Here is a 17,869-nt window from a genome sequence, read left to right as displayed (position 1 = left end):
AACACTCGCCAATATTATATCCTTCTATTATACAACACCTAGCCAAGTATAAGGCGAATGAAGTGTTACCCTTATTCTTAGCCATTTCTCGCTTAGTGAAGAACTTTTTTGATCAACTAAACTTTAGTCGAGGCATGGCGATGCGCTTTCAGTTCATCACATCGAGAGGGCCTAGAGGAGTCTCTCCCTTAAACGGGAGGGGCAGATTCCTTCTTGACTCGGTACACCTGTGACTTGCTTCAACCACATCCAAAAGCTGCTTTTATAACTACCCAGTTACATAATAGCATTTAGCAACCCCAAAAATGTGATGCTCCACAATCCGGGACTCTACACTGATCTCAGGTCTAAGGACGTAATATGTGTGTTGTTACGAGATTCACCGATAGCAATATATTCATGGTGTCTCATTGTGGGTCTATCTAGCATTGTGTTCCTCACACGTGCCTAAATTGTTGGTGCAATATCCTATATTGCAATGACTTGTGAAACTAGATCATCCACCCAACACATGTACCAACTTATCTCTACATCACAGTCCCGCATGACGGATGGAAGCTGCGGATCATCTTTAGTACAATGTCAAAATTGTATCATCGAGTTTCACTAATGAATCATGTTTTCACTAATCACATATAATGACAAAGTCATGGAACATATCACTGAAAATTGCAGATTACAAACATTGACATAATGTCATCATCTTATGACTACCTTTATGTAATACTTCATCATAAGCCTCCCACTAGTGCTAGTCAGTTATGCCAGCATCTCATGCCCATTGACTTCGTATGCATCTCATGCTTTGCTTGTGGGAGTATCTTATTCAACGGATCTACAATGTTCAGGTCGGTGTGCACCTTGCATATCTTCACCTCTCCTCGATCGATGATTTCTCGAATCAGGTGATATCGCCATAGTATATGTTTGGACTTCTGGTGCGACCTAGGCTCCTTTGCCTGTGCGATAGCACCACTATTGTCACAATAGAGGTCTATTGGACTGGAGCAACTAGGGACCACGCCTAACTCAAAAATAATTTTTTTAATCCATACAATTTCCTTTGTAGCTTCCGAAGCTGCAATATACTCAGCTTCTGTTGTCGAATCTTCAACTGTCTCTTGCTTGGAACTTTTCCAGCTCACTGTCCCACCATTGAGGCAGAAGACATATCCCGATTGGGATTTACTATCGTCCTAGTCGATTTGGAAGCTAGCATCGGTGTCATCCTCAAGCTCCTCCAAACCTCCATAGACTAGGAACATATCCTTAGTTCTTCAAAAATACTTTAGGATATTTTTTACTACGACCCAATGACCATCACCCGGTTGGATTGGTACCTTCTCGTAACACTTAGAGCATACAAAATGTCTAGGCACGTGCACAACATGGCATACATGATCGAGCCAATAGCCGAAGTGTATGGCACCCGACTCATCCTTTCTTGCTCATCAGGCGATGACGCACACTGAGTCTTGCTCAAGGTTACACCATGGGACATAGGTATAAATCTTTTCTTGGAATCATTCATGTTGAACCTATTCAACACCTTGTCAAGGTACATTCTCTGGCTTAATCCAATTAAGCGTTTAGACCTATCTCTATAGATCTTTATGCCCAGTATGTAGGCTGCTTCTCCAAGGTCCTTCATAGAGAAACTCTTTCTCAATGAGGCCTTGACATCCTCCATTAGCGGAATATCATTCCCAATCAATAGTATGTCATCCGCATACAAGATTAGAAATACGAGTGTGCTCCCACTAGCTTTCTTGTAAACACATGCCTCTTCTTTATTCTGTGACAAGCCAAACCATTTGACTACCTCGTCAAAACAAAGATTCCAGCTCCAGGATGCTTGCTTTAGCTCATATATAGACTTCCTAAGTCTACACACTTTTCTAGCATTTTGTTGGTTAACAAAACTTTCAGGCTGTGTCATGTACACATCCTCACTTAGGTTTCCATTAAGGAAAGCCATTTTGACATCCATTTGCCAAATCTCATAGTCATAATATGCAGCAATTGCTAGAAGGATCCGAAAAGATTTCAGCATTGCGACGGGCGAAAATGTCTCATCATAGTCAACACCTTGAATTTGACGAAAACCTTTTGCTATCAGTCTTGCCTTATAAATGTGAGCCTTTCCATCAGTGTCTATCGTTTTCTTGAAAATCCATTTACACTCAATGGCTCTTATGCCATCGGGTGGATCAACTAGGTTCTAAACCTGATTCTCTCTCATGGACTCCATCTCGGATCGCATGGCATCAAGCCATCTCTCAAACTCCGGCCCCATCAATGCTTCTATGTATGTTTTATGCTCCTCATTGTCCAACAATAGGATGTCCTTCTACCCTGTAATCAGTAGCGTGCACTAATTAGTTGTGTGATGCACCTGTATTGATCTTCGTGGTTGAGGTTCATCATGTTGGTCAGCGACCATCGCTGATTCATCATGTTGCACCTCATCAATGGGAACAGAAACATAATCTTGTGTTTCTAGAACTTCTTCAAGTTGCACTGTGCTCCCACTAATTTTTTTCGAGAGAAACTCTTTCTCAAGAAAGATAGTGTTTCGAGCAACAAACACTTTGTTCTCTTGATGGTTATAGAAATAGTATCCTTTGGTTTCCCTAGGATACCCCACAAAGACACATTTATCAGATCTGGGCTCGAGTTTAGTGGGCGTCAAATGCTTTACGTAGGCTTCGCAGCCCCAAATCTTCAAGAACGACAAACTGGGATGCTTCGCAATCCATATCTCATATGGTGTCTTCTCCACAGATTTAGATGGTACATAGTTTAGTGTGAACGCAGTAGTCTCTAATGCATAGCCCCAAAAATACAATGGAAGATTAGTCTGACTCATCATAGACCTCACCACGTCCAACAAGGTTCGGTTCCTCCGCTCGGACACACCGTTCCACTGTGGTGTTCTTGGCGGAGTCAGTTGTGGAACAATCCCGCAACTCTTCAAATGATCTCTAAACTCATGGCTCAAATATTCTCCACCATGATCTGATCATAGGAATTTAAATATCTTGCCGGTATGATTTTGTACTTCATTTTGGAATTCTTTGAACTTTTCAAAGGATTTTTCCTTATTCCTCATCAAATAGATATATCCATATGTACTCAAGTATCAGTAAAGGTAATAAAGTATTGAAAACCACCTCTTGTGACCGAGTTCATTGGACCATGTACATCTATATGTATTAGGTCTAATAACTCGCTTGCTCTCTCACTTTGTCCAACAAAGGGAGTTTTAGTCATTTTTCCAAGTAGGCATGACTCGCACGTCTCAATCGATTCAAAATCGAAAGGATCGAGAAGACCATCTTTATGGAGCCTCTCTATGCGTTTCTCACCGATATGGCCTAAACGACAATGCCACAAGTAAGTAGGATTTGAGCTATCTACGCGAGTTCTCTTAATACTAATGCTATTAATTTCTGCATCTTGTAGATCAAGAACATAAAGCCCATTCACAATGGGACATCTCCCATAGTACATGCTATTCATAAAAATGGAGCAACACTTGTTCTTTATTATGAATTCATAACCATCATCCTCTAAACATGAGGAGGAAATAATGTTCTTATTCAATGCAGGAACAAAATAACAATTATTGAGTTCTAGCACTAATCCAGAAGGCAACGACAATTGATAAGTGCCAACAGCCAATGCAGCAACCTTTGCTCCATTCCCGACATGCAAATCCACTTCGCCTCTCGCAAAGCATCTAATTATTTTCAGCCCCTGCAACGATTTGCAAGTGTGAATCATTGCACCAGTATAAAATACCAAAGCATTATTAGAACGTGTAGCAAGATTAATTTCAATAACATTAATACCTTGAGCGGAGGTCGCACGTCCTTTCTTTCTTTTATCTTCCAAGTACTTCTTGCAATTCCTCAACCAATGTCCCTATGCACCACAGTGAAAGCAAGCATCGTCAGAGGAGGCACCAGCTTTCTTTTCTTTGGCCTTGAATGCATGCCTGGAAGTCCCACTTTTGGCAGGTTTCTTAGCCTTCACTGGGTGCTTACGCTTCTTACCCTTCTAGACTGTCACATATGACCAGGAGTCTTCCTAAGACTCGCCTCTGCCATCTTAAGCATCCCAAGCAACTCAATCAGCAATTTCTTCAAACCATTCATGTGATAGTTCAAGATAAACAATTCAAAGCTAGTAGGCAGGGACTGCAGTATCACATCGATGGCAAGATCATCATCGAGGGGAAAACCCAGTCTCTACAACCTCTCAATGTATCCTATCATCTTAATCACGTGAGGGCGGATTGGAGCACCTTCAGCGAGCTTGCAACCAAACAGGGCTTTTGACGTATTAAACCTGTCAACCCTCGCCTGGTTTTCGAACATGCCATGTAACCCCAAGATCATATCGTATGGGTTAGTGCTCTCAAATTGCTTCTGCAGCTCAGAGTTCATGCAAGCAAGCATCAAGCATTGCACATCCACCGCATCATTAGTATGTTTCACATAAGCACGATATGCACTAGTGGTGTGCGTGGCATTCTGAGGCTCTTCTAGGTAAGGCGTATTGAGAACGTACTCTTTTTTCTCTTGTCTAAGAACAATTCTCCGATTCTTATTCCAATCAACAAAATTTGTTCCATTTAGCTTTTCTCTATCTAGGATCAATCGCAGATTGAAGTTCGATGCACTTGACATTTTCTACAATAGTAAGATACGCAACGGTTAGCACTTCTTTTATTAACACTTTTAATAAAAGAATTACTGCTATGTTGTGCGAACGTCCCCCGGCGTTGCATAGTAGGACGAGATCCAACGCTCCCTGTGATGCTATTGAGCTTTGGAATCACCTCTAGCATCATAGTAAACAAGGTAGGCAACACTTGCTAATCGCATCCAATGCGACTCTCGTTTGTTGGGCGACATCATATGTCTTGGCTCCCAACACTTATGCCCCAAAGCCAAGCCCAACATGATAGCTCTGTCAAGTAAACCAACACTATGCTGTGGTGTCCAATACCACCCAATGGATTGAGGTAGAAGATGACACCCTACTTAGGCAGACCCATCACCTACTAACAAGACCCCAATGGTGCAGCTATTGGAAGGGCATAAAATCTTAATTTTTCGTGAGGGATTTATCATGCTCATCACAAGCAGTGCATAATAATAATCATCACAGATAATCAAATTATTGTGATAGTTTTTGTTTGTCCAACGAAAATCACCACATGTCGACGACCGCCAGACTGCATGCCTACGCCAAGATGTTGCATCTTGGATGTCTTCTCCAAGGTACGACGGTCGCCGAGTCACTTCGCTCATGTCGATGAATTACATAATCTAATTAAGCTAATACACGCTATTAGCTAAAATAAAATTATAAATTACATCACAGGAGAGCCTCAACCCGGTTGTAATAATTTGTGACACGCAGGCCGCACAAATTTATTACACACAGATCATCACATGATTTTGAGGCCATACCATCACATCATTCTCTGCAAAAATGAGTTAGGCGTTTCTACGAATGATGCAACACGTCCCCCTTTTTTTATTAAAACACCATCTGGTCCTGTCAGCCGATCACGGATAGAACAGATTTTTCGCATGCTGCCAGCAAGCTAACAGGCATGGCATTCTAGCTGACATAGCTATTCACGCTGCGTATCTACTATTTTGCTACATGAACTCACAACCTCATGGTTGGCCGCGCGATGCTCGCGCGTCAGTTATCCAGTCACATAATGAGGAAGCAAGAATGGAGTAAAACAATTCAATTCACGTGTAACGTTATTCACTAAAATGATCTGATCTACAACCAACCATGCATAATATTTAATTTGGATCAAAAACAACTCAAGCACAGCTTTGGTACCACTGTTAGGGAACGCGGGTATGCTACTCGCTGGCACACAATAAAAAAATGCGTAAACAGGATCACTTGTGAGTAGTTTTCCTTGATTATACCTTCTCTCGTCGCGCATCGCAGCGGAAGTCTTGATGAAGCGCGAGTAGTCGATCCAATCGACATCGAGGAAGTAGTCGTGTGATCTGATGAAGTGCGCAACCGAGAGACACCTCTATGGTAGTTGACACATACGGGATGCAACGATGAATCGGAGCGTGCTAGCACTCCACAGCATGTACTCGGAGATCCCTGTGATCAACCTTTGATCCGGGATGAAGAGGACTACAACAAGAGGTAGCCGCACTTGCATGCAATGCAACAGGACCTTGCATGCAACACAAACACCTGCGGCAGCAACGTACGGCAGCAGCCCTAGCCGGCGGCTGTAATACATGTGGCAAGCTAGGGAGTAATTAACCCTAGGTGAAAAACCTTGTGGTCGGTGATTAGCAATATATAGACTTGAATAATAGGCCAATTATTGGGCTAGGCCTTCTTGGGCATTATTAACATCTCATTCTATAGGCCGACTATACTTGCGATGGTTCCCCAAAATCCAATAAATCCACTTAGGTCTACATTGCCGCGATATTGTTCTATGGAAGCGGGTTGGCTACTTTTTAGAAGTTCAGCCCAGTTTTTCGTTAAAAAAAAGGGGGGGAGGGATTGACCTTTCTAACACATATTCCGTCATAACAGCATGCCCCCACTGATTTGTGTTCGATCGAAGCATCAAGCAGCCCAACCCGGTTCTACTTGACTAAGCCCATGCTCATCCAAGGAGGGAGTTTGCTTTACCCTACTCCTCTTTTTGATAAAAAGGCAAAAACCTCTTACTAGACATTCATGAGTTTCGAATGAAGAATGAAGAGTGCGATGCCCCTCTTTTTTCCACCTAAATCTTGGATTTGGAAGTTGGTAAAGACCCACCCCTTGTTTAAGTCAGAATGAGTCCCAAGACATTAGCTTCCACCAACAGTGAACTATTAAGGATTGCATCCCGCGCATATTCTACATTATAGCCTACAACTAATTCCGCTTCCGCTTCTGGGAGATCAGACGGAGCTCGATTAGTTTCTGCTAGACGAGGAATAAAGAACATAACCAATACATGGAACAAGGGAATACCAGACCATATCTGCTTTTGAGCCATGACAATCTCGCTCGAATTACAGGGACCTACACATATTAGTACAGTATACCGGGGTCCCTAGATAGAACCACACGTGCAAGTTTCCCTGCATGTGGCTCATCTGTGCTTTTATCCGAGGCACTGCCTACGACTCTGCATGGAAGAAGAGGGCTGAAGTGCAAACTTTCATGTTCAAAGCATTGCATTCTGTTGGGATACGAGGTAGGCTACACTAGCGCAAATCAAAATTTTCTACCGCGTAAACCAGGAAAACTGCCGTACAAGGATCACGGGATTACCACTCGACGCACTGATGCAGAAGATGTAGATTCGCGTCGATGCAGCGAAGTCAATCAGCGTAGTCGTACGTAGTCGATCACGTCAACGTCCAGCAGCTCCTCAGCAGCTCATCCACATGCAGCAAGATCGCCCTCAAGCCGCGGCTCATCGTCGGCTCGTCGTGGCTCGTCGGCGGCTCATCGTAGCTCGTCGGTGGCTCGTCCAAGTGCTGCAGGCGCAACAACTCCAAGGTATCCACACGTGCAGGGAGGAAGCGACGCAAGCCGGACTGCTAGGTCCGTGAGTTGCAACAGGCGAGGGCATGGGAGGCGCAACAGATGTGTTTTGCCAAAAACGCTGTAAACCCTAGGGCGCCCCCACCCCTTTATTTATAGAGGTTCCTAACGGGCCTCTGGGTCCGAGGCCCATTAGTACTTCTAAACCTAATCCAACTCGGATCACATCTGAATTGGGCTTCCAGCCCCTTAAGTGTGTGACCCTATGGGTTCAGATACGTATAGACATGGCCCGAGTACTCCCACACGGCCCAATAGTCGGTAGCGGCGTCTAACAAGACGTGCCAACTCCTATACGCACACGAAGATCATATCAGACAAACCATCACAACATTATATACATGCTATTCCCTTTGCCTCACGATATTTGGTCTAGCTTCAAGCCGACCGCTCTTTCTTGATCCTATGATTCGGAATCCCTTTGTAGGTTAACTCTTAACTGTACGTAGCATGGCCATGCATTTTTGGATCCGATCACTCAAGGGGCCCAGAAATATCACTCTCAATCAGAGAGGGGCAAATCCCATCTTGATTGACCATATCTCATAGCATGCTTCTTGACAAACCCGAAAGCTACCTTTATAATTACCCTGTTACGGCGTAGCGTTTGATAGTTCCTAATTAAGTCAATCCACATCTTGAGTACATGCGACAATCTCAGATCTAAGGACAAAGCGTATATGTTGTGTAAAGAGAGAACTACTTCTCGTGTTGGGTCAATCCTAGCACATGTCTCCACACGTGCGCACATTATTAGTTCAACATCTCCATGTCCATGACTCGTGAAACATAGTCATCAACTCTGACTAGGGACAACTTTAGAATAACCATACAAGTAAAGAGTTTCACGTACAATTCACATAATTGCAAATCAATTCAAGTAGCCTTTAATGGATATTCAAGGAACACAATATAAATTATGGATACAAATGGAATATCATCATCTCTATGATTGCCTCTAGGGCATACCTCTAACAGTCACCCACTTGCACTAGACTCAATCTAGAAGGTACCTAATACCCATAGCTCTTACATGTGCATCATGCTTAGCCTGCGGGAGTGGTTTTGTCAACGGATCAGAAATGTTCAGATCCATGTGTATTTTGCATATCTTGATCTCACCCCGGTTAACGAAGTCTCGAATGAGATGAAATCGCCGCATTATGTGTTTGTTCTTCTTGTGGTTCCTTGGCTCCTTTGCTTGCACAATTGCCTGAGATTCAATGGGCTAGACGCATTCGGGAACACACCAAGCTCACTGAGGAAATTCCTTATCCAAACACCCTCCTTCGCAGCTTCCGAAGCCACGATGTACTTAGCTTCTGTCGTAGAATCGGCCACCGTCTCCTGCTTGGAACTCTTCCAACTAACAGCACCACCATTTAGCGTGAACACAAATCCTGATTGTGACTTTGAATCATCTCTGTCGGTTTGGAAACTAGCATCGGTGTAACCTGTTACAACGAGCTCCTCCTCACCTCCATAGACGAGGAACATATCTTTAGTCCTTCTCAAGTACTTAAGAATGTTTTTCACCACTGTCCAGTGACTCTCACCTGGATCAGACTGGTGTCTGCTTGTCATACTTAGCGCATATGAAACATCTGGGCGAGTACTTATCATTGCATACATGATAGATCCAATAGCCGAGGCATATGGCACTCTACTCATGCGATCCCGCTCATAAGCAATTGAAGGACACTGAGTCTTGCTGAGATGTATGCCATGTGACATAGGCAAGAACCCTTTCTTTGCCTCTTCCATGCTGAACCGCTTCAACACTTTGTCAATGTAAGTATCTTGGCTTAATCCTATAAGCCTTCTCGATCTACCTCTATAGATCTTAATGCCCAGAATATATGCCGCTTCCCCTAAGTCCTTCATCGAAAAACTGTTTTTCAGTGAAGTCTTTACGGACTCAAGCATAGGAATGTTATTTCCAATCAGCAATATGTCATCCACATATAAGATTAGAAATACTACAGAGCTCCCACTAACCTTCTTGTAAACACAAGACTCTTCTTCGATCTTGGTGAAGTCAAACCCTTTGACCACTTCATCAAAACGAATGTTCCAACTCCTAGATGCTTGCTTCAATCCATAAATAGATCTTTGAAGCTTGCATACCTTTCCAGCATTTTTCGGATCGACAAAACCCTCAGGCTGTATCATATACACGTTCTGCTATGTTAGCATCACTCATTGATTCTTGCCCGATTGGCTCATCTTGAACTTCTTCAAGATGTAGTGTCTTTCCACTCTTTTCTCCTTTGAGAAACTCTTTCTCTAGGAAAACCCCGTTCCGAGCAACAAACACTTTGCCCTCTGACCGGTTGTAGAAATAATATCCCAAAGTTTCCTTTGGATATCCCACGAAAATGCACTTATCCGACTTGGGTGTGATCTTGTCCGATTGAAGTCGCTTGACAAACACTTCACATCCCCAAATCTTTAGAAAAGACAAACTGGGAACCTTTCTAGTACACATCTCATATGGTGTATTAACTACGTATTTAGATGGTACCCTATTAAGTGTGAAAGCTGCTGTTTCTAGAGCGTATCCCCAAAATGACAACGGTAGGTCCGACTGGCTCATCATTGATCGAACCATGTCTAACAAAGTTTGATTACGTCGCTCGGATACACCATTTCTCTGAGGTGTTCCAGGCGGCGTAAGTTGTGAAACAATTCCGCAACTCTTTAGATGATTGCTAAACTTGTGGCTCAAATACTCGCCTCCACAATCAGATCGTAAGGCCTTAATTTTCTTGCCACACTGATTTTCAACTTCATTCTGAAATTCCTTGAACTTTTCAATGGTTTCAGACTTGTGCCTCATCAAGTAGACATAGCCATATCTACTAAAATCATCAGTGAAAGTTATGAAGTATTGGAATCCTCCTCTAGCCATCGTGCTCATTGGTTCGCATACATCACTACGTACAAGTTCCAACAAGTCTACTGCTCTCTCAGGAAATCCTGTGAAAGGTGTCTTGGTCATCTTGCCTAGCAAGCAAGCCTCATATGTCTCGTATGATTTAAAATCAAACGAAGTTAGAAGTCCATCAGAATGGAGCTTCTTCATGCGCTTTTCACTTATATGACCCAAACGACAATGCCACAAGTAGGTAGGACTCAAATCATTAGGCCGAGGCCTTTTAGCACTTACGTTACAGACAAGTGAACCATCAAGATTTAAAACAAATAATCCATTCACAATGGGTGCAAAAGCCATAAACATATCATTCTTAGAGATCACACAACCATTGTTTTCACTCGCAAATGAATAACCATCCTTCATCAAGCATGAAGGAGACAAAATGTTTTGACTTAAACTAGGAATGAAATAACAATTATTCAACTCTATAATAAATCCTAACGGGAGGTGGAGTTACATCGTCCCGATGGTCAACACAGCAACTCTTGCATTATTGCCCACGCGGAAATCAACTTCTCCTCTTTCCACACTTCTACTTCTTATCATTCCCTGCATCGAATTGCAAATATGAGCAACTGATCCAGTATCAAATACCCAAGAATTAATAATTGTATCAGCGAGAAAAATGTTGTCTATAACATTAACAACAAGCGTACCTGAGGTAGAAATACTCTTACTTCCACCATTCTTCAATGAATCTTGGTACTGCTTGTAGTTTCTCTTCCATTGACCAGGTTCGTGACAATAAAAGCACTCTTTATCTGGAGCAGGTCCAGCTTTAGCCTTGGGCGCTGGGTTTGGCTTGGACACTCCAGCCTTACCCTTCTTCTTTCAAGAATTGCCCTTGTTCTTGAAGGTAGGCTTGTTCTGTACAGCCATCACATGGCTGGTACTAGCGCTTTTCTTAATGTCTACCTTTGCTGTCTTGAGCATACCACACAGTTCATTCAGACCCTTCTCCGTCCCATGCATATGGTAGTTCAAGATGAAGTTCCCATAGCTAGGCGGAAGAGATGAAAGAATGAAGTCAGTGGCCAACTCTTTGCCCATTGGGAAGCCCAGCTTCTCCAATCGCTGAGTGTAACCAACCATCTTGATTACACGTGGTCCTACTGCTGCGCCTTCTGCTAGCTTGCACTCCAGAAAGGCTTTGGACACATTGAACCTTTCAGTCCTAGCCTGTGTCTGGAACATGTCCTTGAGCACCACGATCATATCGTGTGCCTCATGATTTGTTTCGAACTGCATCTGCAGCTCGGGTTCCATGCAAGCAAGCATAAGGTAGCTTACCTCAAGATTAGCATCAAATGCCTTCTTGTAAGCAGCCTTAACGGCAGCAGATGCATCATCAGAAGGTACTAGTGGTAGTGGGGTGTCTAGAACATCTTCCTTTTTATTGGCCCTGAGAACAATCCTCAGGTTACGGATCCAATCCGAGTAGTTTGTTCCATTCAACTTGTCCTTCTCAAGGACCGAACGCAAAGCAAACGGTGTGGTGTTGCTAGGTGTCATTTAATCTACAACAAAAGTAATGCAAAATACACTAAGACAAACGTATCCATGATATAGCAAATCACATTAAACTAATTTAACAGAATCTACTCCCACTAAAATCAATATCCCTCTATTGATACTTAGTGATTCGGGATCCACAGCTAACAAGTCTACTAGTGAGCTTTAGCATCACCGCTAGCAAACAAGGTAGATCGGTAGGCAACTTTTGCTAATCATATCACATATGACTCCTGTTATTGGGTGACATCTCCATGTCTTGGCGCCCAACCTTTATGCCCCAAGGTCCTTAACCGTTAAGATAACCTTGTTAAGCAAACCAACCCTTATGCGTGTAAGTGTCCGACACAAACCCGTCTAATCAAGGAAAACTAGTGGCACCCTAATTTCATAGACCCACCACTAATTGTACAAGACATGGGACGATGCAAGTTTTAGTTGGGAGGGCATACTAACTTAAACTTTGTGAGGGATCGTTCTACTTATAACATCACAACATGCAGAAAGTAAAACATAAACAGAATAGCATTCACACAGTTGTGACACAGTATGGCCCGTTTTCATATGGTGATCTCCATCTCCATAGAACCTGTTCACCATGGTGATCTCCATCTCTATGTTCCATGTGCGCCATCCTCCTGGTGATGAGTCCTCCAAGAACTAGAACATGCTATTACGCCTAATAGCTAGTAAGGAAGCTAGTAATGAAGATTACATAGTTGCTTGGATCATCACAGATTGGTACGCAGACCATTAAATACATTAAGGTGACAACACATATGGCTCCTACCGTGTTGCCGTACACGCGACACGCAGGTCACAAATGAGTTACACATATGCATCACATACACAAAGGGGACATACTGATCACAAGATACATACATACATCCTGCAAAACAGAGTTAAGCGTCCTAACGTTCCAAACTTCGGATGCCCAAAACTCCATTTTCCAAGCCGAATTTGGGAAATCTAATTTCGCTGAAAATGGCGAAGCGGTTGAATTTCATGTGTAACTTTTTTTGTAGAACAATTTTCATATAAAATTTGCCCCAATCCGAGATCGTACCGAAAAGTTACGGCTGATTTACCGAAGCATACGCACACGGCAAAAATCCCATCTACTATTGCACATCTCATGCGCCTGGCATATGAACCTGGATTTCGATTCGACCAATCACATTGATCTTTCCTCACTGCAACTGGAATTACGTGTATCACTTAACTCCGATGGTGAAAACCGACTGGTAGGAGTATGTCGTTACACTACCATTGCAGCAAGAACACGAAACCAGGACATACTCGCATATCTCCATATGCACACATCCTGAATTCAAAACAAAGCAGCTACGGCTCTGATACCACTGTTGGGATACGAGGTAGGCTACACTAGCGCAAATCAAAATTTTCTACCGCGTAAACCAGGAAAACTGCCATATAAGGATCACGGGATTACCACTCGATGCACTACTGGTGCGGAAGATGTAGATTCGCGTCGATGCAGCGAAGTGGATCAGTGTAGTCGTACGTAGTCGATCACGTCGACGTCCAGCAACTCCTCAGTAGCTTGTCCACGTGCAGCAAGATCTCCCTCGTGCCACGGCTCGTCGTCGACTCGTCGGCGGCTCGTCGTGGCTCATCGGCGACTCATCGGCGGCTCGTCCAAGTGTTGGAGGCGCAACACCTCCAAGGTATCCACATGTGCAGGGAGGAAGCGTCGCAAGCCGGACTGCTAGATCCACGAGTTGCAACAGGCGAGGGCGTCGGAGGCGCGGCAGATGTGTTTTCGCCAAAAGGTGTAAACCCTAGGGCGCCCCCACCCCTCTATTTATAGAGGTTCCTAATGGGCCTCTGGGTCCTTGGCCCATTAGTACTTCTAAACCTAATCCAACTTGGATCACATCCGAATTGGGCTTCCAGCCCCTTAAGTGTGTGACCCTATGGGTTCGGATACGTATAGACATGGCTCTGTTGGAGGTATGCCCTAGAGGCAATCATAGAGATGATGATATTCCATTTGTATCCATGATTTGTATATTGTGTTCATTGAATATCCATTAAAGGCTACTTGAATTGATTTGCAATTATATGAATTGTATGTGAAACTCTTTACTTGTATGGTTATTCTAAAGTTGTCTCTAGTCGGAGTTCATGTGAGGACACACATGAATATTAGACTAGCACATGTATTAGTTGATGACTATGTTTCACAAAGTCATGGACATGGAGATGTTGAACTAATAATGTGGACACATGTGGAGACATGTGTTAGGACTGACCCAACACGAGAAGTAGTTCTCTCTTTAAACAACATATACGCTTTGTCCTTAGACCTAAGATTGTCGCATGTATTCTAGATGTGGATCGACCTACTTAGGGGCTATCAAACGCTACGCCGTAACAGGGTAGTTATAAAGGTAGTTTTCGGGTTTGTCAAGAAGCATGCTATGAGACATGGTCAATCAAGATGGGATTTGCCCCTCTCTGATTGAGAGTGATATCTCTGGGCCCCTTGAGTGATCGGATCCGAAAATGCATGGCCATGCTACGAACGGTTAAGAGTTAACCTACAAAGGGATTCCGAATCACAGGATCGAGAAAGAGCGGTCGGCTTGAAGCTAGACCAAATATCGTGAGGCAAAGGGAATAGCATGTATATTATGTTGTGATGGTTCGTCTGATATGATCTTCGTATGCATATAGGAGTTGGCACGTCTTGCTAGAGGCCGCTACCGACTATTGGGCCGAGTAGGAGTACTCGGGCCATGTCTATACGTATCCGAACCCATAGGGTCACACACTTAAGGGGCTGGAAGCCCAATTCGGATCTGATCCGAGTTGGATTAGGTTTAGGAGTACTAATGGGCCTCGAATCCAGAGGCCCATCAGGAACCTCTATAAATAGAGGGGTGGGGGCGCCCTAGGGTTTACACCTTTTGGCTGAACACACTTGCCGCGCCTCCCACGCCCTCGCCTGTTGCAACTCGCGGATCTAGCAATCCGGCTTGCGACGCTTCCTCCCTGCACGTGTGGATACCTTGGAGGTGTTGCGCCTGCAGCACTTGGACGAGCCGCCGACAAGCCGCTGACGAGCCACGACGAGCCGACGACGAGCCGCGGTACCGGAGGCGATCTTGCTGTGCACGTGGACGAGCTGCTGAGGAGCTGCTGCACGTGATCGACTACGTACGACTACGTGATCGTCTTCACTGCACCGACGCATATCTACATCTTCCGCACCAGTAGTGCGTCGAGTGGTAATCCCGTGATCCTTATACGGCAGTTCTTCCTGGTTATACGCGGTAGAAAATTTTGATTTGCGCTAGTGTAGCCTACCTCGTATCCCAACAGGCTCGAGTACTCCTACTCGGCCCAATAGTCGGTAGCGGCCTCTAGCAAGATGTGCCAACTCCTATACGCACACGAAGATCATATCAGACGAACCATCACAACATAATATACATGCTATTCCCTTTGCCTCACGATATTTGGTCTAGCTTCAAGCCGACCTCTCTTTCTCGATCCTGTGATTCGGAATCCCTTTGTAGGTTAACTCTTAACCGTACGTAGCATGGCCATGCATTTTCGGATCCAATCACTCGAGGGGCCCAGAGATATCACCCTCAATCAGAGAGGGGCAAATCCCATCTTGATTGACCATGTCTCATAGCATGCTTCTTGACAAACCCGAAAGCTACCTTTATAACTACCCTGTTACAGCGTAGCGTTTGACAACCCCTAAGTAGGTCTATGCACATCTTGAATACATGCGATAATCTCAGGTCTAAGGACAAAGCGTATATGTTGTTTAAAGGGAGAACTACTTCTCGTGTTGGGTCAGTCCTAGCACATGTCTCCACATGTGCCCACATTATTAGTTCAACATCTCCATGTCCATGACTTGTGAAACATAGTCATCAACTAATACATGTGCTGGTCTAATATTCATGTGTGTCCTCACATGAACTCCGACTAGAGACAACTTTAGAATAACCATACAAGTAAAGAGTTTCACACACAATTCACATAATTGCAAATCAATTCAAGTAGCCTTTAATGGATATTCAAGAAACACAATATAAATCATGGATACCAATGGAATATCATCATCTCTATGATTGCCTCTAGGGATATGAATCTTCTGATAAAGTTAACTTTGCCGATTAGGGATTGCAGCTCAGTTTTGTTCTGCGGGGCGACAACTTTATTGATGGCAGCTATAATCTTCCGGTTGACTTCTATTCCACGCTCATGGACCATGAATCCTAGAAATTGTCCAGCCGAAACACCAAAGGCACATTTGTTTGGGTTCATTTTCAATCCATGCTTCCTTGTGCACTCCAACACTTCTCGTAAATCGGCCAGATGTTCCTGATGTCCTTTTGACTTGACCACGACATCATCGATGTAGATTTCCACCAGGACACCAATAAGCTTGTGGAAAATATAATTCATAGCCCGTTGATATGTGGCGCCGGCGTTCTTTAAACTGAAGGTCATCAACACCCACTCGAGCAAACTGAGGTGGCCTGGACACCTGAAAGCCATCTTTGAAATATCTTCTTCGGCCATTAATATTTGATTGTACCCAGCATTACCATCCATGAAACTGATGACTTTATGTCCTGTGGTGGCGTCTATCAAGACATCGGCTGTCGGCATTGGATAAGAATCCATCGGCATAGCCTGATTAAGAATCCTGAAGTCAATGCACACGCGCAGCTTCTCATTTTTCTTGTATACGGGTACAATATTGGAAATCCACTTTGCATAACGACACTGCCGAATAAATCTTGCTTCAATCAATCTTGTAATCTCGGCCTTTATATCGGGTAGGATTTTAGGGTTGCACCGTCGTGCGGGTTGCTGATACGGCCGATACCTTGGTTTTATAGGCAATCGGTGTTCGACAATGGACCGGTCTAGACCAGGCATTTCATGGTATTCCTAAGCAAAACAATCTTTAAATTCTTTTAACAAACTTGTCAGTTCACGCTTATACTCGGGATCTAAGCTAGCACTAATATACGTCGGCCTTGGCTTGCTGCCATCTCCTAAGTCCACCATCTCTAATGAATCGGCCGATGTAAACCCGTGGCCAAGCTTCCCATCTTCCCGGATGAACTGATCCATCTAGTTTGATTCTTCAAAGCCGACTGCTTGGATCGGCTGTAGACCAAAATTGGACACCTTTAGGAAATCGGTGTCCTAGGTTCTGCTGGATATGCACTTGATGTGTTCGCAGCTCCACTGTTGCACATCGGCCGCGACAACACTGTAGGGGGAATCGGCGGTGACTATCTTGATGTTGTCGCCAACCCACTGGATGAGGCACTGATGCATTGTAGATGGGACACAGCAATTTGCGTGTATCCAATCACACCCGAGCAACATGTTGTAGGACCCTTTGCCATTAATAACAAAGAAAAGTAGTAGGAAGAGTCTTAATACCGATGGTGAGGTCGACGTAGAGTGCTCCGCGTACTGGGGACACGTTACCTTTGAAATCCTTCAGCATCATGTCCGTCTTGGTCAGATCTTCATCGCTTTTGCCCAATTTCCGGAACATAGCATATGGCATGATATTGACCACGGCACCTCCATCTACCAGCAGTTTAGTAACTGGTCGTCCATTTACGTGCCCTTTGAGGAATAGGGCTTTGAGATGTTGTCATTTTTGATTCTCAAGTTTCCCAAAAGTGGCTGCCATTGGCTCCAAAGCCAATTGTGCCATTTGCTCCTCTATTCCTGTTGCATCGTCCTGATCGACGGGAGCCATAAACTCCATCGGCAAGATGAACACCATTC

This window comes from Setaria viridis, chromosome 6 (genome assembly GCF_005286985.2).
Source record: "Setaria viridis chromosome 6, Setaria_viridis_v4.0, whole genome shotgun sequence".
Classification (NCBI taxonomy): Eukaryota; Viridiplantae; Streptophyta; class Magnoliopsida; order Poales; family Poaceae; genus Setaria; species Setaria viridis.
This window is presented reverse-complemented; position numbering follows the sequence as displayed.